The sequence below is a fragment of the Balaenoptera borealis genome, assembly GCF_965194805.1.
Source record: "Balaenoptera borealis genome assembly, chromosome: 5".
Taxonomy (NCBI): domain Eukaryota; kingdom Metazoa; phylum Chordata; class Mammalia; order Artiodactyla; family Balaenopteridae; genus Balaenoptera; species Balaenoptera borealis.
Window position 1 is genome coordinate 704118 of NC_138862.1, and position 22873 is coordinate 726990.

At 54.5% G+C, this 22873-nt stretch overlaps 1 protein-coding gene, 1 long non-coding RNA gene and 1 pseudogene across 6 annotated transcripts in view; 2 read left to right on the forward strand and 1 right to left on the reverse strand.

The window, feature by feature from the left end:
• Positions 1–7072, reverse strand: part of COL6A2 (collagen type VI alpha 2 chain) — a 37147-nt gene extending 30075 nt beyond the window's left edge. For 2 of the 4 annotated variants that reach the window (XM_082392486.1, XM_082392488.1), the window contains exons 1-2: positions 6941–7050; positions 3126–3219 (exon numbers count right to left, since the gene is read on the reverse strand). The gene's annotated coding sequence lies outside the window, so the exon portion shown is untranslated. Of the gene's footprint in view, positions 1–3125; positions 3220–6940 lie in introns of all 4 variants that reach the window. The other 2 variants (XM_082392489.1, XM_082392487.1) reach the window with 2 other exon arrangements.
• LOC309628940 (histone-lysine N-methyltransferase KMT5B pseudogene) lies at positions 1127–3113 on the forward strand (annotated as a pseudogene). The gene has a single exon. The product of its transcript is annotated as a histone-lysine N-methyltransferase KMT5B pseudogene (transcript).
• A 4179-nt stretch (positions 7073–11251) lies between the features above and the next one.
• Positions 11252–22541, forward strand: LOC309628941. Its single transcript, XR_014244792.1, has 3 exons — positions 11252–11700; positions 16681–16941; positions 21237–22541. It is a non-coding gene; the product is annotated as an uncharacterized lncRNA (long non-coding RNA).
• Positions 22542–22873: the final 332 nt, after the last annotated feature.

The window sequence follows — 22873 nt, forward strand, 5'->3', positions numbered from 1 at the left end:
AATACTACCCCAAGTGATTCACAGATTTAATGCAATCTCCATTGAAATCTCAATAATGACTTTTGCAGAAATGGAAGAGACCACTCTAAAATTCGCAAAGAATATCAAGAGACCCTGAATAGCATAAACAATTCTAAAAGTGAAGAACAAACTGAGGAACAAACTTCCTGATTTCAAAATTTACTACAAAGCTACACTAATCAAAACAGTATGGTACTGGGATAAAGGGACATATAGACAAATGGAATAGAATAGAGTCCAAAAATAACCCTCACATATGTAATCAAACGATTTTCAACAAGGGTGTCATGACCATTCAGTGGGGGAAAAGACAGTCTTTTTCAACAAATGGTGCCAGAAAACTGGATATCCACATTCTAAAGAACGAAGTTGGACCTTACCTAACACCATACACAAAAATTAACTCAAAGCAGATCCATGATTTAAGTGTAAGACCTAAATTTATAAAACTTCTAGAAGAAAACAGAAGGAAAAACTCTTCACAATACTGGATTTGGCAATGCTTTCTTGAATATGACAACAAAAGCACAAGCAACTAAAGAAAAAAAGAGGCATAGTGGATTCCATGAAAATTTTAAAAATTTGTGCATCAAAAGACACTATTCAGCCTGGTCCAGGGCACTCCTTTTCGTGTCCTTCCACCAGTCGTGGGCAGGGTCTGAGCGGTTCACTGGGGGTGGAGATGCATTTTTGGGGAGGGCAGTGAGGCTCTGGGGCTGTGAGAGGAGGGCAGCCTGACACCAGAGGCAGCAGCGAAGCCTCAGAACACGAGGCTTTGGGACCCAGGACACGGAGTCCCCAGACCAGCCGCTGCCTTTGGGACCGCAGAGTAGCACAAGAGGCGAGGTTATTGTAACTCAGGATGCGAAGGGCAGAGTCGATATGTACCATCTTCTGGAATGTCCACCAAGGAACTCTGAAAATGATGACCTAGCAACCAGTTTGGTTCTTGATCCCTATTTTGGTTTTCAAACACACAAAATGAATACTAGCTTTCGGTCTGTTACAGGAAGGCAAGAAGAACTAAAGGAAGTGATTGAACATTTTAAGAAAGATGAGCACTTGGAGAAAGCCGTCAAATGTCTGACTTTGCAACAGAAATGATGCAGGAGGAGCAACTAAGCCCATGCACCACAACTACTAAGCCTGCGCTCTAGAGCCCATGAGCCACAACTACTGAGCCCACGCGCCACAACTACTGAAACCCACGTGCCACAACTACTGAAGCCCGCGCGCCTAGAGCCCGTGCTCCACAGCAAGAGAAGCCACCGCAATGAGAAGCCCGCACACTGCAACAAAGAGTAGCCCCCGCTCGCCGCAACTAGAGAAAGCCCGCGCGCAGAAACGAAGACCCAGCGCAGCCATAAATAAACAAATAAAATAAATTTATTAAAAAAAATGATGCAGGAGAATTTATTCAAGGAACACGTATTTATTTACTTGCGAATGTTTGCAACTGACAGTGGATTTGAAATAATGCCTTGTAATAGATACTCATTAGAACAAAATAGAGCCAAAATAATTGCAACCAAAGAGTGGAAATGAAATGACAAAATAGAATTACTGGTGGGTTGTGTTGCTGAGCTTTCAGAAATTGAGGAGAACATCCTACTTGGACCCAGAGAAAACGACTTCAGTGTTGTGTATTCCAGAAGGAAAAACTGTGCTCAGCTTGCCTTGGTCCTGCTGCATTTACAAACCATGACTGCAGACCTAAGTGTGAGTTTCTGCCAGTTGGCCAAGACACAGCAAGTGCGAAGGCTCTAAGAGATACTGAACCTGGAGAAGAAATTCTTGCTACTATGGAGGTGGGTTTTCTGGGGGGCAATAATGAGTTCTGCGAGTGTTACACTTGTGAAAGATGGCAACTGGTGCTTTTAAATCCAGAGCGGGACTCTTGCTTCTGCTGCTGTTATCAACAGCAAATGTGGACTCAGAGAAACAGTAAACCTTTAAATAGGCTTAAAAAGTTAGGTGACAGCAGTAAGAATTCAGTCAGTCTGTCAGTCCTAACACTGACGCAGACACCACTCAGGAATAGAAACAACGCAAGGTCATCATACGTTTGAAAGAAACCCTTCCACGGTGTTAGTTTCTCTGTGATGACGTTGTCAGGTCCCATGAGAAGACAAAGGACGACGTGGCATCACACAGGCACACACGTGTTCCACGCCTGGCCAGTCTGTTAGGTTGGCTGGTGGACTTGGGGAGTTCATAGCGTCTGACCTCAAGGCTCCCAACCCCCTTTTTACAACTTGCTTGCCTTTTTCAAAATGAGCTGACCCAATTCACCAAACCACCAGTTTCCAGACTCAGAACTATGATAGAGGAGCATTTTGAATGTTGCTCTACTATGACGTGTTGTAATAGCCGCTCCTCAAAGTAGCAAGAGAGATGAAGAGGAGAAAGAAGTGAGCTTTTAGATACCTGCAGTGAGTGGGGGTAGAACCTAATGGAGACCGGAGAAAGAGAGAATGAAGAATAAAGAGAAAAGAAAGAGAAGAAAGCCTAAACAAGCAAAAGAAAACACATCATGTTTGTGGAGCTTTGAAGTCCTGGAATCACTGTGATCGCTACTGTTTTTCATCAGGGTGACACCAGTTTTCTCTAGTTGGCCCTAAAGCAGTAGCCTCTTTAGTCTGACTTGTCTCTGATAGGAATAAAGTTTAAAAGTTTTAACTTGATGGTCCCCACAGCACGCCTGTTTTGGCACTATAAATGTCCATACAGGGCTTCCCCGGTGGCACAGTGGTTAAGAATCCGCCTGCCAATGCAGGGGACATGGGTTCGAGCCCTGGTCCAGGAAGATCCCACATGCCGCGGAGCAACTAAGCCCGTGCACCACAACTACTGAGCCTGAGTTCTAGAGCCCGCAAGCCACAACTACTGAGCCCATGTGCCACAACTACTGAAGCCCATGCACCTAGAGCCCGTGCTCCACAACAAGAGAAGCCACAACAATGAGAAGCCCGCGCACCATAACGAAGAGTAGCCCCTGCTCACCACAACTAAAGAAAGCTCGTGCGCAGCAACGAAGACCCAGCACAGCCAAAAATAAATAAATAAATAAATAAATTTATTAAAAAAAAAATGTCCATACATACCTCTTAGCACGTAAGTACCCTCTGAGGTCTGATTATTTCGGCTCTTCTCCCTGTCTTCAGATGTCTTCAGCCCAACTCTGGGTGCTCCTCTCCACTACAGAAGATCCCAAAGAAAAGGGAGGGTGTCTCCCATGATGGTGACTGTCACTGCCGTGAAGTCTGACTCTACCTGCTGCTGGGGGTCAGAGGCCAGGGGTAACCTCTGCCGTGGAAAAGTGACACTGTGTTCCTATTCCAGTCTTTAATGTCCAAAGTGAACAAAGACGGGCAGTCAGTCTGTCATTTACCCTTGACTGTTGGTTTTAATAATAAATGCAGAACAATACAAAAGAGACACTATCCAGAGAGTCAAAAGGCAGCCTACATAATTGGAGAAAATACTTGCAAATCATATATCTGATAAGGGATTAATATCCAGAATATATAGAGAACTGAAACTCAACAACCAAAACCCCAGCAACCCAATTCAGAAATGGGCAAAGGGCTTGAATAGACATTTCCCTAAAGAAGTTATACCAATGGCCAATAAGCACATGAAAAAATGTTCAACATCACTAATCATTAGGGAAATGCAAATCAAAATTACGATGAGATATCACCTTACACTCATTAGGATGGACAGTATCAAAAAACAAGAAATGTTGGAGAGATAAGGGGAAATTGGAATTGTTGGTGGGAATGTACAAATGTAGAGCTGTATGGAAAATAGTATGGTGGCTCCTCAAAGAACAAAAATAGAATTACCATATGATCTACCAGTTCTACTTCTGGGGCTATACATACTCAAAGGAATTGAAAGTTGGGTCTCAAAGAGATATTTGTACATCAATGTTCATAGCAGTATTACTCAGAATAACTAAAATGTGGAAGCAACCCAGGTGTCCATCGATGGATGAATGGATAAGCATAATGTGGTCCACCCATACAATGGAATATTATTCAGCCTTGAAAAGGAAGGAAATTCTGACACATGCTATGACATGGATGAAACTTGAGGACATTATACTGAGTGAAATAAGCCACACACAGAAAGACGAATACTGTATGATTCACTTATATGAGGTACTTAGAATATCTCAGAAATCATAGCGACAGAAAGTAGAATGGTGGTTGCCAGGGGCTGGGGGAGGGGGGATTGGGGAGTTAGTGTTTAATGGGACAGAGTTTCAGTTTTACAAGATGAAAAGTGTTCTGGAAATGGATGGTGGTGATGGTATCACAATATGAAGGTACTTAATAGCACTGAACTATACATTTTAAATGGTTCAGATGGTAGATTTTATGTTATGTGTATTTAACCACAATTTTAAAAAATTAGGGGAAAAAAAATCTCTTACAAAGTAGTAAAAAATGAGCACCCATTAGGAAGATGGGGAAATCATAACCAGGAAAGTAACAGCAGTACAAATGGTCAGTGATCGAGCTGCACAAAAACCAAGGACATGGAGACAAACCAACAAGGCACCATCCCTCATCTATGAAACTGGCAAATAGGACAGAAAACCAGACACTGTCCACAGCCAGAGCACCAGGGCCCGTCTCCACTCCTCTGGTGGCTCTGACAACAGGTCTGGAAGCCTTGACACTTTTCAGAACTTGTGACCCAGACTCTGCTCTCCAAGGAGCAGCCCCCCACAGCTGGGCTGCCCACCCTCCGTCTGCCCGTCACAGGGTCTACACTGGGCCCCCGAAGGCTACCCGCTGGCGGGGCGTGGGGCTGCCGGCCTGTTCAGATCTCTGGGGCGGATCTGCACCCGGTCTTTGCAGGGTGTCGCTTTCCGATTTGGCCCAATCCCAGCACATGCTTCAGGGCGGGGGCTGGCCCCCCAGGTCCTGTTCAGGGAGCAGCACCCCACGAGCCCTGCTTCTTTGCAGGTGTGCCCCACACCACGGTCCCCCGGCTTTGCACAAATGTTTGAAAGGAGCCACAGGAAGGAGAGACCCACTGGAACACGGGGCCGTGTTTAAAGGAAAAGAATCAAACTATTTGAGTTTTTCTTAAAATAATCACAAGAGCTAGGTTTCCCAGCATTGTAAAGCACTTGTGGCCACAAACACGGTCTCCCTATACCCTGTGAACCTGGAGACCTTGTTCTACAGATGAAAAAGCAGCGCCAGAGAGGAGGCTGGCCTTGGCCCACACCTCCTGTTGAGGCCCCGGGAAGACCCCTGGGTCCTGCTCCTCTCCCAGGCACCGGCCCATCTCAGGGAGCTCATCTCACACCTGAGGGACCTCAGGCGGGTCTGCTGCACAACAGAGCTGCCTGTGCTGGCTGGCGATGCAGAGTCTGCTGGGCGTGGATGTGCCCTGCCCGGTGCAGGGCCGCGCTCCACCCGACCAGGTGACCCAGCGGCTGGAGCCTGGCTTTCACCTGGATGTTGCCTTCCCTGTAGTTTCCACTGTGGACATGCCCAACAACTGCCCCCAACCTGCCGCAGTCTTCACAGGCCTCCCAGGTCACTTTCATCAGCCCAGGGTGGCAGCTTCCCAGTGGCCAGAGTGGCCCAGTGGCCCACTGAGAGCCACGTCCTGCCAAGGGGACACATCTGCGCCCCTTGCATCCAGCCCCTCCAGTCACCTATGCCCCGGGGGCCCAGGCTCTCTCCCCCGTCCAGCTCTGCTGCCTCAAGAGTGACGGAAGGAAGGCAGACCACTTCCCTCCCTCCTGGGAGCCCCCAGTGCCCATCCAGCCTCCTGGCCCCGGTGAGGCAGACAGGAAATAGACCCCAACGTAAGATGGCCTCCAAGCCAGAACTCCTTTACGGGAAACAAAACCCAGGGAAATCTGTGTACCTCAAGCCTCCTTCTTTTTGGGTGTCCCTCTACAAGTGCAGATCCTTCCCTTGGGGACAGCTGGGTGGCCTGGGGGTGTGGGGGCCATCAGCTTTCTCCCTGGGTTCAGGGGACCATTCTTCGGGGCCCCGGGCAGGACGGCAGGCACCCCAGGGCGCCGCCCTGCGCCCTGCCGTTTTTGGTTGTTACCAGCATCAGCTGATACTCTCAGCGGCTGACCTCCCCACCCCCACAGTGGGCGCTGGGCCCGTGAGGAGCCCTGGGTGGGTGTGGGGCCCGACCAGCAGGGGAGCCGCCCTGGCACAGTCCGCCTGGGCTCCCACCTCCCTCCCTGTGTCCCAGTCAGCGCCCCCTTAGTCTCCCTTAGCAGACTTTGTCGGGCGGATGCCGGTGCGCCCCTCCAGCCTCAGAGGAATGGGGGCAGGCTGGGCTCCTGCTGACTCCTGGGTGGGGTGGGGTGTGACCTGTGCTCTCCCCCTCCCTGCTCACCCCTGCTTCCGGGTAGCAGAGACCCCCTCCTCGCCTGCAGCCCGAGTGCCGGGAAGCTGGCCCCTCAGAGCTCATTCCAGGGGCCAGTCCTTCCAGGGGGAGGAGGGACATCCGCTCCCTCTCAGCCGAGCCGAGGAGGGGGACCAGCACCCCTGGAGGCCCTGTGCTCAGTTCCGGGGGGGTCCTCCCGTGGGAGTGAGCTGGGCTCCTCAACCTCCGGAGATGTCTCCGGCCCGAGACAGAACCAAGCCTCCCAGGAGCGGCCAAGGGTCTGGCTGCAGATGGGGGACCCGGGCAGGGACGGCAGGCGCCGTGGCCTCAGCACCGCGCCGGGAACCGGGAGCCCAGCTCGGCCCCAGGAGAGGTGGGGACAGACGGGCGGGCCCCTGCGCGAGGCGCCCCAGGCGCGGACCCGGGGGCTCCGAGCGAGGCCGGCGGTGCAAGTGCGGGCACCGCGGCGGGCGCGTCCCCCGGCGAACGCCAAGTCCCCGAGTCCCGGCGCCGAGGCGGACCGCGCTGCCCAGGGCCTTACCTGACCGCGCGTCGGGGCCCCTCGCCGGACTCTTCCCAAGCGCAGAGGCTCCGGGTCCCGTCGGTGCGAGACGGCGCCGAGTGGGCAGGGGGAGGGGCCGCTGCTAGACCCCGCCCCGCCCCGCCCCGCCCCGCCCCACCCCGCGCCCACAGAGGCCACCGGGCGGCGCTGCGGCCCCGCGCATGGCGGCGGGGCGGGGCCGACAGGGGACCCGAGCGGCCGGGAGGGGACCGGAGGGGGCAGGGGTGCGGGGAGTCGGGGGACGGGGCGGGAGAGCGGCCCCTGGAAGACAGGACCCCTCCCCTCGCTCGGACTGCTGCTCCGACTGGACGCCTGCCAACCTCCCTGCCTGCTGCCCGACCCCGCCCATTTCCCCGCGACCTGCGGCGTCTACTCCCGGGCCTGGGGCGCCTCGGACTCCCCACTCACTCGCCCCTTGGAGGAGCAGCCCTGGGAGGCCGCAGGGTCCTCCCGCCCGGCGTCCCCTCCCCATGTCCCCCTTGCTCAGGACCAGCGGGCTGGGGTCTTCTTCCTCATGCAGGGACACGCAGCTCTGTGACCCACTGATCACAACGGGTGTCCCGCTGTGGGGTCCCCGCCCCTCAGGGGTGAGAGGCCGGCCGGGCAGGGGCAAGGGCAGCCAGGACAGTGGGAGCCTCAGGCGCTCTGGGTGGGGAGCGAGGGCCTAGCGGTGCTGGCTGGGCCCGGGTTTCCTTGCAAGAACCCCACAGGTGCTCCTGGGGCTGGGCCCTGGGGCCACTGTGATGGCCCTACCTGAGCCGAGGCTGGGAGAGGGTGAGCAGGGTCCCTGTCAGGGCTGTGGGGGGGGATCGCCACTCCCCCACCGGCCCTGGAGCGGCAGCCCCCCAGACCACTGCTCTTCCTCGAGGGAGGGTGCAGGCGGGACTGGGGCCGAGGTCCCTGGGCTCTGGGATAGGCCTGCCACCGCCATCCTTGAAGGGGGCCCAGGCAGCGGGAGATGTGGCTCCAGCCTTAGGTGAGCAGCTTTGCAAATCTCTGGCTTAGCCCCTCCACCCAGGAGGAGAGAGACCCCAGAGCTTCTTGGTCACCTGTGTGTGCCCAGGAGGACTTCCCCACGGCGTGCAGCCCCACTGCGTGCAGCCCCGCTGGTCTTCCTGACCACCTCTTTCTGTCTGTGCCCTGATTCTGGTGCAGCTGGGTCCCATCTCCTGTTGGGATAGTACGGTGGCCGAGGCCAGGGGTCTTTGTGTCCTCAGTGAGCCCAGCAGTAGTGACTTGAAGCAGAAGGGGAGGGACACGCAGTCCCTGCAGCCTCGAGACAGGCCGCCCCTGCTCTGCCATCTGAAGGGCTTGCAAGTTACGCCTTGGCTCCGGCACGCTGCCTTCCACCTGCTGCCCCTCCCGGAGCCCCTCCGGCTGGACCCCCATCAGTGCCCACTACACCGCCCACTGCCCACCCGTCCCTTGGCAGCACCAGTCACTGTCTCCTCCCCAGGGGCCTTTCCCGTGTGGATGGGCGCCGGAGCCAGGGGGCACTGAGGTGGGGGTGTGGCTGTGTGAGTGTGTGTATCTGTGTGTGAGTGTGTGGGTGGATGTGCAGTGTGTGTGCTGTGTGTCTGTGTGCAAGTGTGTTGAGTGTGGCAGCTGCGTGGCGGCCAGGAACACGAGCCCAGGCTCCCTGCCCTGGAGTGCTGCTGCCTAGGGCCCTGCATGGTGCCGCCCCGCTGGGTCCACCTGTGCCCTCTGGGGCCACACTTCCCATGGGGGCTGCTCCCAGGGCTATGAACACAGGCCCATTCCTACAAGACCCAAATCCTTTAAGGGGCTAAGCTGGCTCCAGGTGTCCCTGTCAACATGGCCAGGACAGTCTAGGAGCTGCTCTGTGGGCGGCCACTCGCCTTCCCCAGCGCCCTCCCCGTGTCCTCCCAGGGGTCTCACCTCTGGTCTGAGGGCTCCGCCATCATCCTCAGCCTCCTCCCCTGGATCCTTCGCAGCCATTGCCCCAGGAAATCTCTAGTCACATCCCGCCTGCCTTGGTGCCTCCTTCTCGGAGGGCCCCAGCGGACACAGGAGTGCAGGGGGCATTGGTGCTGCCTCTCCCACCACTGGTGACCCCGTCCCGGTTGGTGTGTGGGGGGCAGGGAGTCCTTGGCACAAGGTGGAGGCCCAATTGCCAGATTCCACCAGGCGTGACCTGGGAAAATGTCCTGTTACAAGGAGCACCTTGCAGGTGTGACGACGCAGGAGTCTGAAGGGGTCGGAGGGCTACCTGGCTAGTGCTGAGTTGCACCGACGGCCCTGCGGGGGTAACGGGAGACCGAGGCAGTCAGCCAACGGTTAAGGGCTCAGGGTGAGAGCCAGGGGTCTCTTTGTCCTAAAAAGAGATCCCGTCTCCTTCGGGGGAAGAACTGAGGGCTGAGCAGCGGCTGAGAACGATAGGAGCACCCGGCTCCAGGCGCCGTGACTGCTCGGCCGTCGCTGGTCGGTGACGGTCAGGCCCCGGCCGAGTAAACCTGAGACCCTGAACCTGGTGGGGACATCCGGGTGGAAGCCCTGAGGAAGGGGCTCTGCAGACCCCTGAGCCCTCAGAGCTGGCGGGGCCCCCGCTCTTCCCTGGTAGAGCCGGCACTTCACTGTGCTGGGAGTCGCTGCAGGCGCCTCCCTGTCGCAAGGCAACAGATGCCCCCCGTGGAGGCCACCCCGGCCCATCTCCTGGCTGCCAGGCCAATGACCGGGAGAGAGTCCAGTGTAACCTGATGGGGACCTGTGGGCCGGGTCAGAAGGACAGAGGTCGTACGTCAGAGGAGCTGCGGGAGAGCCGGCCCACCTGCCAGCGCCGGGCAGCAGTCCTGGGGTTGGGTTTGAGGGTCCTTGACCCAGAGGCCAGAACAGAAGACTGTGAAAGCAGGAGTTCTCAGCTTGGAGACACTTACTCGGAACTTAGGATTTAATCTCCTGGCAAGTCTTCAGGTCACAGGGCACACTCAATTCTGGGATGACTCACAGAGGCCTGGAGAAAGTTCTGGCCCACAGTGAGCAGAATAGAAGTGCTGAAGCTGCCCTGGTAGATGGCAGAGGAAGGAACGAAGAGGCTGAGGGCAGGGCCTCCAGTGAAAAGGCGGGATCCCGACTCCGTTCCCAGACTTCACGAATTTCCCATCGGAACCACTAACTGCAGAGGCGGCCGGGCGGCCAGGAGGAAGGGCCGGGCCACGCCTTGGTCAGTTTTTACTGTGAGGCTCCCTGATTCTCCCAGAGACCTACAGCATTTACTTGGGTGGCCCCAACGCTCTGGTAGGGAACTGTCAAGACGTTTTGAGGACAATTGGACACAGAATCTGAGTGGATACTGACACCTGGAGACCCACAATGTCACCATGGCCTCCCTGTCAGAGGAGGGGTTTACCAGGCCGGGTAATAAAAGAATCCTGGCCAAAGTGCTGGTCAGACCACTCAGTGGTCATTTTCCTTGTCCCCAAGTGTGCAGCGGGCCACTGGAGTAACTGCACATGGGGCTCCCTGCCAGTGTGGTCACAGACAGCCCAGCAGGGAAGCCCAAGGGGAAGCTTGGACGCTGCCCCCTCGTGGCCCAGTAGATAAACCACAAACTACGTGTTGTCCTGGAGGTCACGACCAGGAGGAGGCAGGCGGGGTGGGCTGTCGGTCTCTGTGGTGACAAGGGCTGCGGAGACTGGCTGGTCCTGGAGAGTGTAGACCCCTGAGGCTTAGCCAGGGAGCAACCCAGCTGCACCTGCTGTGCCAGGTGTGACAACCTTGTGACATCCTTGTCGCAGGTTAGTAAGGCCGTGGATCAGTGGTCACGTTCTTTTCCATCCCAATTAGAGAAAGAGAGGACCAGAAATTGTTTGCGGTCACGTGGGAGGGACCATAGCTCATTTACGGTTTGGCCTCAGGGCTGTGCTAACTGTCCCCTCTGTCCTAACACAGTCAAGGAGACTGGGCCCCTGGACGTCCCCCAGGACAGGACACAGGCCCGTCGCAGTGAGGACATCAGGCGCTGGGCAGGACGAGCCAGGAGGCTGTGAGCAGAGGGCCTTAGGACACGTGTGCCCCAGATGAGGGAGGGGAGCCCTGCGAGATGCAGAGAGCTGCGCCTCAGGCAGGTTGCAGGGCCCGGGGTCAGGGGTGAGCCAGGATGTCCCCCCAAAGTGAGAGACGAGTTGCTGCGCCTTGCGTCCCCTTTCTAGGAAGAAGCACAGGCCCGGCAGGCCTTTTGGGTTCTGAAGGCGCACCTTCCACTCTTAGGAACATCGCCCCGCCCCGTGTCTCCGGTGACTCAGAGGCAGCTTTGAGGGGCGGGGAGCAGGCATGTCTGCGCAGCAGGCCGGGCTGGGTGCAGGCGGCCCTGCGCTTGGACCCCTGGCGTCGGAGGTGTCAGTGGGAAGCGCTCTGCGGGCTTTGGGCAGTCCCTGGGCTCCGGCCGTGTGTCTGTGGATGATCCTGACCTGTAGGGAGACGCTTCCCGACTCCCGAGCTCGGGGAGCAGCCGGGCCTCGCAGCTCTGCACCGGGGACGCCAGGCTCCGGGGGAGGCTGGGCGCTTTGTGGCCTTGCTGGGAGCCTGCATCCCTACCCCGTCCTCCGTGGGGGGCCATCAGCACCTGCCGTGCTTGCGGCTCTGTTTGCCGATCCAGGCGGTCGTGACAGCATCGGTCACTGGATGGCTTCCCACTTCCTGCCAGACACTGCACGCACACGGCTCATGGCACCTGCTGCCCGGCGCCCTCGGCTGCACAGGAAACAGGCCCAAGGGCACAGGTAACCTTCCTGGGAAGAACCTCAGCCTGGGAGGCGAGGCCGGCCCCCTGTGCCTTTCTGCCTGCAGGGCAGGACCCGGCTTCAGCACGGGGGGTGGGGGGCGCTGCTGAACCGGTAATTCCTGAGCCTCAGACGCAGGCTTTGCAGGGCCCCGATATTCTATGGAGATTCGTGGGGACCAAGACCCTCAGAGTTGCCTTCTGCGTCCAGCCCATCTCGGCTGGGGTCTGTGAGGTGTCAGATGCAGTGAAAGCAGACACCCCGCGTTCCCCTGAAAACCACCGGGGCCTCCTGCTGCGGCTGTATTTAGAGAGTTCTGGAGGCATCACTTAGCCTTTACGGTCCCTTGGGCCTGAGGAGCCTTCCCCTTGCTCCTGCACGGCTGTTCCCCCAGGATTCTGAGGTGCAGAAGGATACGGAGGGGAACCCGGGTCAGCCCCACCCCAGCCAGGTGTCCTGAGTCCAGCGGCCCTGGCAGCTTTGGCCCCGGGCTGCTGTCTGCACTGCCACGCTGCCCGATCCATGCAGCGTCCCGTGAGGGGCCTGGCTGAGGCCCGAGGCTGGGGGCTCACGGCCCCGAGGGGTGTTCGGGAGGAAGCCAGGTGCCAGGGTCACTCCTGTCTGTGGGGAAGACGCACTTTGAGGCCTGGGGACCAGCGATTCCTGAAGATGTGAGTGTGCCCTTAGTGAGGGAAGGAGCTGCCCTTGGCTGTGGGCCCTGCGGGCCCCGCCCGAGGGATTAAGAAGTGCCATTTCTGGGCTTCCCTGGTGGCACAGGGGTTAAGAATCCACCTGCCAATGCAGGGGACACGGGTTCGAGCCCTGGTCCGGGAAGATCCCACATGCCACGGAGCAACTAAGCCCGTGTGCCACAACTACTGAGCCTGCACTCTAGAGCTCACAAGCCACAACTACTGAGCCTGTGCTTTAGCGCCTGTGAGCCACAACTACTGAGCCTGCATGCCACAACTACTGAAGCCCGCACACCTAGAGCCCATGCTCCACAACAAGAGAAGCCACCGCAGTGAGAAGCCCGTGCACCACAACACCACTCCCGCAACTAGAGAAAGCCTGTGCGCAGCAACGAAGACCCAACACAGCCAAAAATAATAAATTAATTAAATAAGTAAATAAAATAAATAAATAAATAAAAAAGAAGTGTCGTTTCCTCCTCTGCCCACATGTTCTCAGGCCGCGGGAGGCCTTAAGTGGTTCCATGTGGACAAGCCCTCCGTGGCTTTCTCATGCTCAGTGGCTCTTGTGGGACTGTTCTGGGTGGCGGGGTGGGGCTTTCACAGCCTCAGAAATGCATTTAGAAGATGACTGTGGACCCACATTTTCCTTTCTTCACTCATGGGGCGGACAGAGTAACTCCACTCTTCACTTTCCAGACTCAGAAATGACAAAACCCGCCATTAACAGGCAATGCCTGGGAGTCAGTGTGTCACAGTGTGTGTTCCAAGTTGGTGGGAGAGCGGCACCTTTTACGGTTTTAAGCCAAAGCTACCTCACTGGTCTGGATAAACTTAGCGGGTGTTGGGCAGCAGAGCGCTTGTATTCATGACAACCTAGGGCGCTGTGACAACTTGGCATGGACCACCATTCACATCTCCAGTGCGAGCCAGGACAGAGGCGGACCCCGGCGAGGGGCCCGCGTGGGGCCAGGGCACCAGTGGCAGGAAGGTTGGGGGACACGTGCTGTTGGACTAGAGCTGCCCCCCTTGATGGAAAGAGGCTGTGGGTGCACGGTGGCCTCCCCCCAGCCATGCGACACTCCTGAGGGTCCTTACTTCCCCTGCACGTCCGGTCATTTCTCGGGAAGTGAAGCCAGCCTGAGGATAGCAGCTCCCCAAGGTGGCATCCACAGAGCTCCCTTCATACACCTGATCTAATGGAGCCTGTGTCACGAGAGCCTCGCAGACGAGAGATAGATGCTCACAGGGAGGACAGGTGGGGGAAGAAAACCTGAGAAGGTGGCGCGGCCTTCCTGTGCCAGCAGAAACTGAGTTGCATGACATTCTGGGGGCCCTTTCAATTCAGTACCGCACAGCTGGTCAAGAGGAGGCATAAATATTCTGAGGCATTTTGTAAACTAATTCCATTTGGTTTAGATGTACTCAGAGGTGACGGAGGGGGAAAACCACCACCACTAGTGGGATGAGAAGTTCAAGACCCAGCCTTTGGTTTATAGCTGTTTTACTGTGATATACCTAGGCGTGGTGCTCTTTGTATTTACCCTGTTTGGCTTACGTAGATTTCTTTTTTGAGTCTGCAGTGTATATCTTTTATAGGTTTTAGAAAATTCTTGGCTGTTATTTCCTCAAGTATAGCCTCTGCTCCATTCTGTCTTTATGCTCCGTCTGGGCCTTAAATTTTACACATGTTAGACATTTTCATCATGTTCCATTTATCTCTTGTGCTCTTTTCTGTATTTTCTATCTGTTTTTAATTTGTTCTTCAGTCTTGACCATTTTCTATTGACCAATTTTCCAATGAGTCTATCCTCTCTTCTGCTGTGTCTTATCTGTTGTTAATTCCATCCATTGAGTTCTTACTATTAGTTACTGTATTTTTAATTTTTAGAATTTCTATTTTATCTTCAATTTCTAGATTACAGTCCTCTTATTCAGTTCTCTATCTTACCTTCCATTTTCTTGAGATATTAACCACATTTATTTTAAAGTTCATGTATGATAACTCCAAAACCAGGGCCACTTGTGGATCTTTTTCTCTTGTTGGTTTTTTTTTTTCCCACAGAGTCATATAGTCCTGTGTCTTGACTAACCTGATGATTTTTTATTAAATGCTGGACATTATTAGTGAAAGATTGTAGAGGTTCTTCTTAATATTATCTTCCTTTTTATAGGATTTAATTTTATTTTGGTGGGCAGTTAGTTTAGGCCTGGATTCCTTTCTCCAGTCAGGGATTGATATAATTCAAATCTAGGTTTATGCCTTTGTGAAGACTGGTATATTACCAGTTCTTCATTACTTTTAGAGCATAACTTTCTAAGTGACCCAGTTGAGAGCCTGGCGTATTTACCAAGGCTCCCATTTCTTTGAAGGTCCAGAGTTCTAGGTGTTGAACTGAGAGAATAGCAAAGGCTATGCATAGCTTAAAAAAAAAAAAACAGATTTATTGAGGTATATTTTGCATAACACAAAATTCATCCTATTCAGGTATGCAGTTCAATAATTTTCAGTAAATCTGCTGAGTGGTGTAATCATCATCACAAATCAGTTTTAGAACTTTTTCATCATCCCAATAAGAGCCCCCATGCCCATTTAGAGTTAGCCCCCTTTCCATCCCTCAACCCCAAGAAACCACTAGTCTACTTTTCTCTATATATTTGCCTTTTCTGGATGTTTCATATAAATGGAATCATATAATATGTGGGCTTTTGTGTCTGGCTTCTTTCACTTGGCATGATGATTCTGAGGTTCATTAATGTCATAGCATGTTTCAGTAGTTTATTCTTACCAAAGTACAGTAGTTTTTCTTGAATAAAATCTTCAGATTGTTGTAATCCTTTGGTTAATCTCCAGAGCTCAGAAAAAGTTAATTTAGATAATTTTGCTAGTGATTTCATTGCTTTTAAGAAGGAGTAGATTCGCAGAGGTTCTCACTCCAGCATTCCTGAAGTCCTGCCTTATAATTTACTTTTGTATATTGATTCTGTGCCTTGCTAAATCCACTTATTAGTTCTTGCAGCTTTTTCTGGGTAGATTCTGTAGAATTTTCTAAGTACACAATCATATCACCTGTGAATAGACAGTTTTACTTCTTTCCAATCTAGATTTCTTTTATTTCCTTTTCTCACCTTTGTGCACTATTTAAACCTCCAGTATGATGTCAAGTAGCAGGAGTGAGAGTGAACACCTTTACTCAGTTCCCGAATTTAGAGAGGAAGTCTTCTGTTTTCATATTAAATACAATATTAGCTGTGGGGTAATTTTGGTGTTTTTGTTGATGATGTTCTTTATTAGGTTGAGAAAGTTACCTTCAATTCCTAGTTTTCTTACAGTATTTTCATAAACAGATGTTGTATTTTGCCAAATATATTTTCTGTATTTATCAAGGAGGTCAAATGGGTTCATCATCTTTATTCTGTTAATATGGTGAATTATATTGTTTGATTTTTAAAAATTTTCAACCAAAATTGCATTTTGGGGATAAACCCACTTGGTAATGGTATATTATCTTTTTTCTAAATTTGTAGGTTCAATTTACTAATATTTCATTAAAGATTTTTGTGTCTATATTCATGAGGGATGTTGGTCTGTGCTTTTCTTTTAATATCTTTGTCTGGTTTTGGTATCAGGTTAATACTGGCCTCATAAAATGAGTTGTGAAGTGTTCCCTTTTCCTCCATATTTTAGAAGAGTTTATACAGGATTGGTGTTACTTCTTTCTTAAATGTTTGATAGGATTCTCCAGTGACGCCCTCTAGGATAATGAATTTATTTTCCTTAATAAATGTCAGACTATTTCTTCTTGAGTTAGTTTAGAAAAATTTGTGTCTATCAAGGAATTTGTTTATTTCATGTAAGTTGTCTAACTTTATTGTTATAAAGATGGTCATTATATTTCTTTTCTTCTTTCCTTTGTTCGTTCTTTTGAAAAGGAAGTGGAGAGAGAAGAATTCTCTACATTAGTGTTTAAGAACCAGGGATAAAACAAATCTGAAATCTAAGTCCAGAGTCTTCCGAGTGTGATTCCTATTGCGTTGACGGTTCGGTGAGGACTTTGCTTATGCTTCTCTCTTATCATTGCGTTTCTTTATTGTTCCTTATTGTCTGTCTAGTGTCTGTTGGCTCCATAGTTACGTTTGCTCTTTCATTCCTGGTATTAATAATTTGTGACATCTCTTTTTTTAAAAATTAGTATATGTGGAGTTTTATCAAATTTATTGATCTTTCCAAGCAATCAGCTTTTTGTTTTGTTGACTTTATCTTTCATTTGTCTGTTTTCTACTTCAGGGACTTCCCTGTGTGGCTGGGCCTGTCTCTCTGAGATGATGAGGTCAGTCCGTCTGCGAGATCAGTGCCTCTGGCGGGTCCATGATGACAGGATGGTCAGGATCATGGGGCCGAGGCACACAAGTGACCAGTCACAAAGGGCACGACTCCAGAGTCCCACCTGTGCCCTGTGATGCTGGCCAGGCCTCGGAGTCACCCGAGCTGTGGCTTCTCCTCTGTCAAAGGGATCTTCCTAGCACTCGTGTCGACAAGCTGCCCCATGTAAGTGACTCTGCAGGGTGCCAGGGTCAGGACAGCGTTGGTTTGTGACTTGACCCCTCTGGCATCTTCCCCTGCTCACCTGGCAGGTGTTGGCACCACTGGGTGGACATGTGTGCTGTCTGGCACGATCAGGTGGAAGCTGTCCAGCTGAACCCAGGAAGCACATCTGAGCGTCCCATATGGAAAGGAGGAGAAGAGCCAAAAATGCTCTTAACACCACCCAGCATCCATCCTGACGAGCCCTATGCTCACATTTCTAGAAATGCACACTCACGCTTGGCAGTGAAACTGCGTGCACTCCCGTGTGTTCCCCACTTTCCCGCTGGCGTGGCGACTGGTTCCTCCCTGGGCTCGCCCCTGCTCCTCCCACTGTGCCTCTACTGCGTCGGGCGTGAGGGGTCAGCGCCTTATCTGGTTGGCAGCCCCCTCCATGGTGCCCACCCGCTCCCCACTCCTCCCGAACGGCTGTGGCCTGGCCACCCCGGATGGCGAGAGTCTGCAGATGCAGACTGCCGGCAACACGGGAGCCGTGGTGAGAGGTGAGGGGACACCACAGAGCTTGGGACAGGGCCCTGGGTCCTCTCCCACAGCTGGATTGCAAGGCCTGGGGCCACAGCTGACCTGGGGTTATTTAGACCCAGAGACTGGACACTGACCCTCAAAGTCAGGCTGCTACTGTTTAGATGCCCGTGGCCCAACATGGGGACAGGTCGGGAGGCGGAAGGGGCCCCTGAGCACAGGGTGCAGCCCAAGCATCATAAATAAAGCACCCCCTGCTTGGAAGGGACCTCAGGGGCCCCCTGGAGGGACGCCCCTTTCACGGCCCACCCAGCTCCTCCCCTGCAGAGCCAGGACTCAGGGACTTCTGCGTCCTCACCACCACCCCGCTTGTACTGCGAGGTCCCTGCGATCAGAAAGGGTGACAGTGGTACCCGAGCCGGCCTGGGGCCCTGCTGGCTTTCCTTGGGATGGGAGTCGCCTGACGTTCGCAGACCCCTCCGCTGCTGTGCGCCCACTCTGGTGCCTTCGGGCCCCTCCTCCCTCCGTGGGCCGAAGCTGGGAGGGAAGCCCAGCAACTTCAGCCCCAGAGGAGGGTCCCTTCCCTTTGATGGAGCCGCCTCTGGCAGGAAGAAAATTCAAAATTGTCTGACAAATCAAGCCTTAAACAGAACCAGCTTGTCTGCGGATTAACAGCCTTGAGACGCGGAATTCCTACAGACCTACATGTGGGGGTGGGGGGGAGCGGCTCTGTGGGCGGCGACTGGAACGGATTTGAGAGTTGGAAGGGACTTCAAGAGAGTCCTGATTCCAGGGCTCAGGGAAATCGCGGGTGTGGGATTTTCTGAAATGCCACAAGAGCCCTATCCAGTTCCCCTCAGATCAAGGGCTCCTGGGGTCGGGAGGGGCCCAGGCCGCTGCTGCCACCGCCCTGCCCTGAGCGGCCCGGGGGGACGTCCAGCCCCGCTGAACAGGCCCGTCCTGGTCACGAGGACGAGGTTGAGGGAGGCCAGCGACATGTCCCCCCCACCCCTCCCTCCAGTCAGTTATTCCACACACTTAGCCCCCCGGGCGTGGGGACGCGGTGGCAGGTGTGGGAGGGGTGCTGGGGTCACTGTTTCCGCCTGGGGGGCGTGGACCATGCCCCTCCTGAGGGGAAGCCCTCGCCCACCCGGGAAACCGACAGGGAAGCAGCCCGGCCTCCCTCGGGCACCTTTCCAAGCTCAGGTCCAGCTGCTGAGTGTCTGGCCGGGCTGCGTACTCCTCTGGCTGCGGCCCAGCTACCCCGCCCGTCCTGCAGGGCCTGTGCCCATCACCACGTCTGAGCCTGGCCCGTGGAGAAGCCCCACCCCGGCCAGCTCTTCCTGGAGCCCCCTTCCACCAGCTCCGAGACCCCCTTATGTGGTTGCCCCGGCCACCCCGCCCTATCCCAGGTCCCTGGCAACCTGTCCTCTCCCTTGGCCTGCGTCTGGTGACCTGGCCTCGCCATTCTGAGTGGCCTTCCTGGAGGAGGCTCTGGTCCCCTCTGCCCTGCCAGATCCCAGGCCCTCCCGAGCCCTCTCCCCCAGCTGGTCCCCTCTGTCCTGCCAGATCCCAGGCCCTCCCTAGCCCTCTCCCCCCGCCGGTGCAAGTGGCTGCCTGACAGCCAGGAGTCTAGGCTCAGCATCAGGTGGCACGGGGACCCAAAGCGAGAGCCCCCGGTGCCCTGCCCAGCTCTGCCGGCGAGGCCTGGCCCACAGCGTGGGTCAGGGCTGGGAGGGTCTCTGGAAAGCTGCGTGGCCCAAGAACAAGGTCCCCTGGGCTGGTGGTCAGAGGGGGAGAGGGGCAGGCAGCTGCTGGTGGCCCTGGAGGGCCCAGTGGTGCCCGGAGGATGCAGCGGTGGGTCCTAAGCGAGTGGGTGAGGGACCAGGTCACTCCCTACAGGAGGAGGGGCCGCAGCTTGGCCCTGCCTGCTCACTCCAGGACTGACCTTGGCCTCCTAGGGGCACTGCCATGGTGGCCCAGCCTTCAGCATTGTGGCTGGAGCCACGGCTGGTGCGGGGCGAGTGGTTGCCAGGGTGGGTGACCAGGCTTGTGGACCCAGAAAACCATTCCTGACACAAAGCCCCTGAGGTCCCCGGCCTCTCAGCCTGGCCTCGTGGGCTGCCCTCCTGAGCGTGGGCTCTTGCACAGCCCGTGCTGGACACTCATGGTCAGCCTCTCTGGGCCGCATGGCTGCAGCAGGGCGGAGGGATGGCTCCCCCTGGACCCCGGGTTCTGGGCACTGAATGGTGGGCAGGGTCTCCAGAGTCCGCCTCAGTGCCCGAGCCCTCTGACCTCCACCCACACACGGCGCTGACGGAGAGCCAGGCTCCTGGGGCCCCACCTTGTCTGCCGTGCAGCCAGAGGCCAGGCATTGGCTCCGCGTTGCCTCAGTCTTCCCGCCTGTAAAAAGGGCAGGCACGTCCTGTGAGGCGGTCAGTGAGACACAGCACATGCCCTGGCTGTCACCTGAGGTTCTCCAGTCCCCACGTAAGGGGGCTCCGCCCGAGAACAAGGGAACGACTCACGAAGGCAAGGACATTGCCACCCCTTGTGCCGCCAGCGGAGATTCCGTCAAGCAGTCAGTCCTGAACGCTGGTCAGGTTAGATCCGCCTGCCCTCGAGCTCGGGGTGCGCCTGCCCGCCCAGCCCTCTTGGGTGGGGTGCTGAGAGAGGGAGCACCAGGAATCTGGGCGCCAGAGATGGGGTGACGGGCCAGCAGGGACACTGAGGCAGGTCCGCTCCCCCTCCTGCCTGCTCGGGGCCCACCTCTCAGCCCCTAGGGTTGGGGACCAGGGAAGCATCACACTGCTGGGGAGAGACATGGCCACGGACCTCCCCGGGGCCAGACAACTTGGCCACGGCAGCTCCTGTAACAACGCACTTTCCAGAACCTGGGCTGCTGAGCCCTATTAGTCACTCCAAAAAAACGTTCTGAAGGCAGTTGGGTCCAGGTGAATGTGTCACAGCAAATTTATCAGGAAGGAATTCGGGTTGTTTGTGAGTAACTGTGGAAACAGCGAAACGCCCACATTTTCTGCAGAACCAGCCCTTGTCTGGTACCCGGTGGAGACGAAATCATTTGGCCGATGTCTTTGTGTCTTTTCCTCCGTCCCGCTGTCCCGGAGAAGTCGCTCTACGCCCCATGAGGTTTTCGGGGGCCGCGTGGCGGCTGTCTGGGCCTTGCTGCCCAGGAGACCCGCCCTTCCCGGCGTCCAGCTCGGAGGCCAGCTCTGTCCCGTGGCACAGGATTCTGAGATGGCCCCTGGGCCAGGCCTGAGTGCCACGGCACGTTTGCAGCGTAGCTGAGGTTGCCAATCAGCCGACCTTAGCATGGGGGACCATGCGGGTGGCCTGACCCGACCACACAGCCCTTACAGAGCTGAGTTCTCTCCGGCTGGAGCCGGGGGGATTTGGCGTGAGGGAGGTGAGGGTTCTCTGTCACAGAGATGGAGTGACCTCGTGTCAGGAGCTGAGGGCAGCCCCAGCTGACAGCGGCCAGAAGACCGAGTCCTACGGCCAAAGAGAACTGAACGCAGCCAGTGACCCGAATGAGCCTGGAAGAGGGTCCTCAGAGCCCCCGATCGCACCCTAGCTCATCTGTCCTTGCTCTCAGCGTGTGAGGACAAGCCGGCCTCCTGGGCTTCTCACCCAGAGACAGTGGGCTAAGGGTGGGTGCGTTTAAGCCGCAGTTTGTAGAAAACTAATACGCTCCCTGGGGCTCCCTTCTGCTAAGTCCTTGCAAGGCTGGCAGCCTCTCTGCATCTGCCCTGCAGGTTTAGCTGCTGTTTTCTGACGCCACTGGACTCAAGGGCTGGCATCGCCTGGCACCTACTGCATGTGCTCCAAACCCCCAGAGAGAAGCTCACGCTCCAAAGAAGACATGCAGATGCCAACAGGTACAAGAAAGGCGCCCAACACTGCTAATCATCAGGGCAACGCACATCAAAGCCACAAAGGGGTATCACCTCACACCTGTCAGGGTGGCCATCACCAAAAAGACAAGAAATAAGAAGTGCTGGAGAGGATGTGGAAAAAAGGGAACCATTGTGCACTGTTGGTGGGAATGTAAACTGGTGCAGTCACTATGGAAAACAGTATGGAGGGTCCTTAACAAACTGAAAATAGAACTACCATGTGATCCAGCAATTCCACTTCTGGGTATTTATCTGAAGGAAATGAAAACATTACCTCAAAAAGATATATGCACCCCCATGTTCATTGCAACGTTATTCACAATAGTCAAGACATGGAAGCAACCTAAGTGTCCATTGATGGGTGAATAAAGAAGATGTGGTATATATATACAATAGAATATTACTCAGTCATAAAAAAAGATTGAAATCTTGCCATTTGTGACAACATGGATGGACCTAGAGGGCGTTATGCTGAGATAAGTTAAACGGAGAAAGACAAATACCGTATGATCTCACTTACATGTGGAATCTAAAAAAAACAAAACCAAACAAAAACACCAAGCAAAAAACCAAGCTCATGGATATAGAGAACAGATTGGTGGTTGCCTCAGGTGGGTGGCGGGGTGTGGGCAAAATGGGTGAAGGGGTCAAAAGATGCACACTTCCAGCGTAAAATGAAAAAGTCACAGGGATGTCATGTACTTAATAATAGGGTGTTGAATATTTGAAAGTAGCTAAGAGAGTGGATCTTGAAAAGTTCTCATCACAAGAAAAAAATTTGTAAGTATGTGTAGTAATGGATGTAAACTGGACTTACTGTACTGATCATTTTGCAATGTATACAAATATCGAATTATTACATTGTACACCTGAAACTTATTTTAATGTTATGTCAATTACACCTCAATTAAAAAAAAAAAGAAACTCATGGCTATTCCCTGCTCACCTGGTAGTGGGTTCTAGAGCTGGGAAGCCAGAGGCCATGTGGGTGTGGCCAGGACAGTTAATATGGACCATCCTCCAGGGAATGAGAGCAGGTAACACAAGGATGGGGTACAGAAGGTGCTCAGGCTGATGGGGCAGGTTTAGGAGCAGGTGGCACGTGTCCTGTTTAATCTGCTTGGTGCACGCACCCCATGGTGCACACACACCCCATGATTCACACCCCCCATGGCACAGACCCCAGGGCACACACCCCATGGTGCACACCACAGAGCAGGACTGACTTGTTGTGAGCATGAAGGCTGCTTTTCGACAGGGCATGAGGGAAGGCCATGGGCTGGCAGGAGGGACTGGGTGCCCTTTCCATCCCCACTGCAGACGGCCTGCTCTCTACTGCGTTCTCCCAAAGCAGAGCCCCTGGAGAGGCCCAGGGCAGGGTCCCGGGAGTCCTGAGTGGTCACTTCAGTGATCTGGGATCCCACGTCCCTGCAGGCGTCAGGAGCTGGTGGAATGTGCTGTGTGTATGTATGTATGTGTACATGCATGTGTGTATG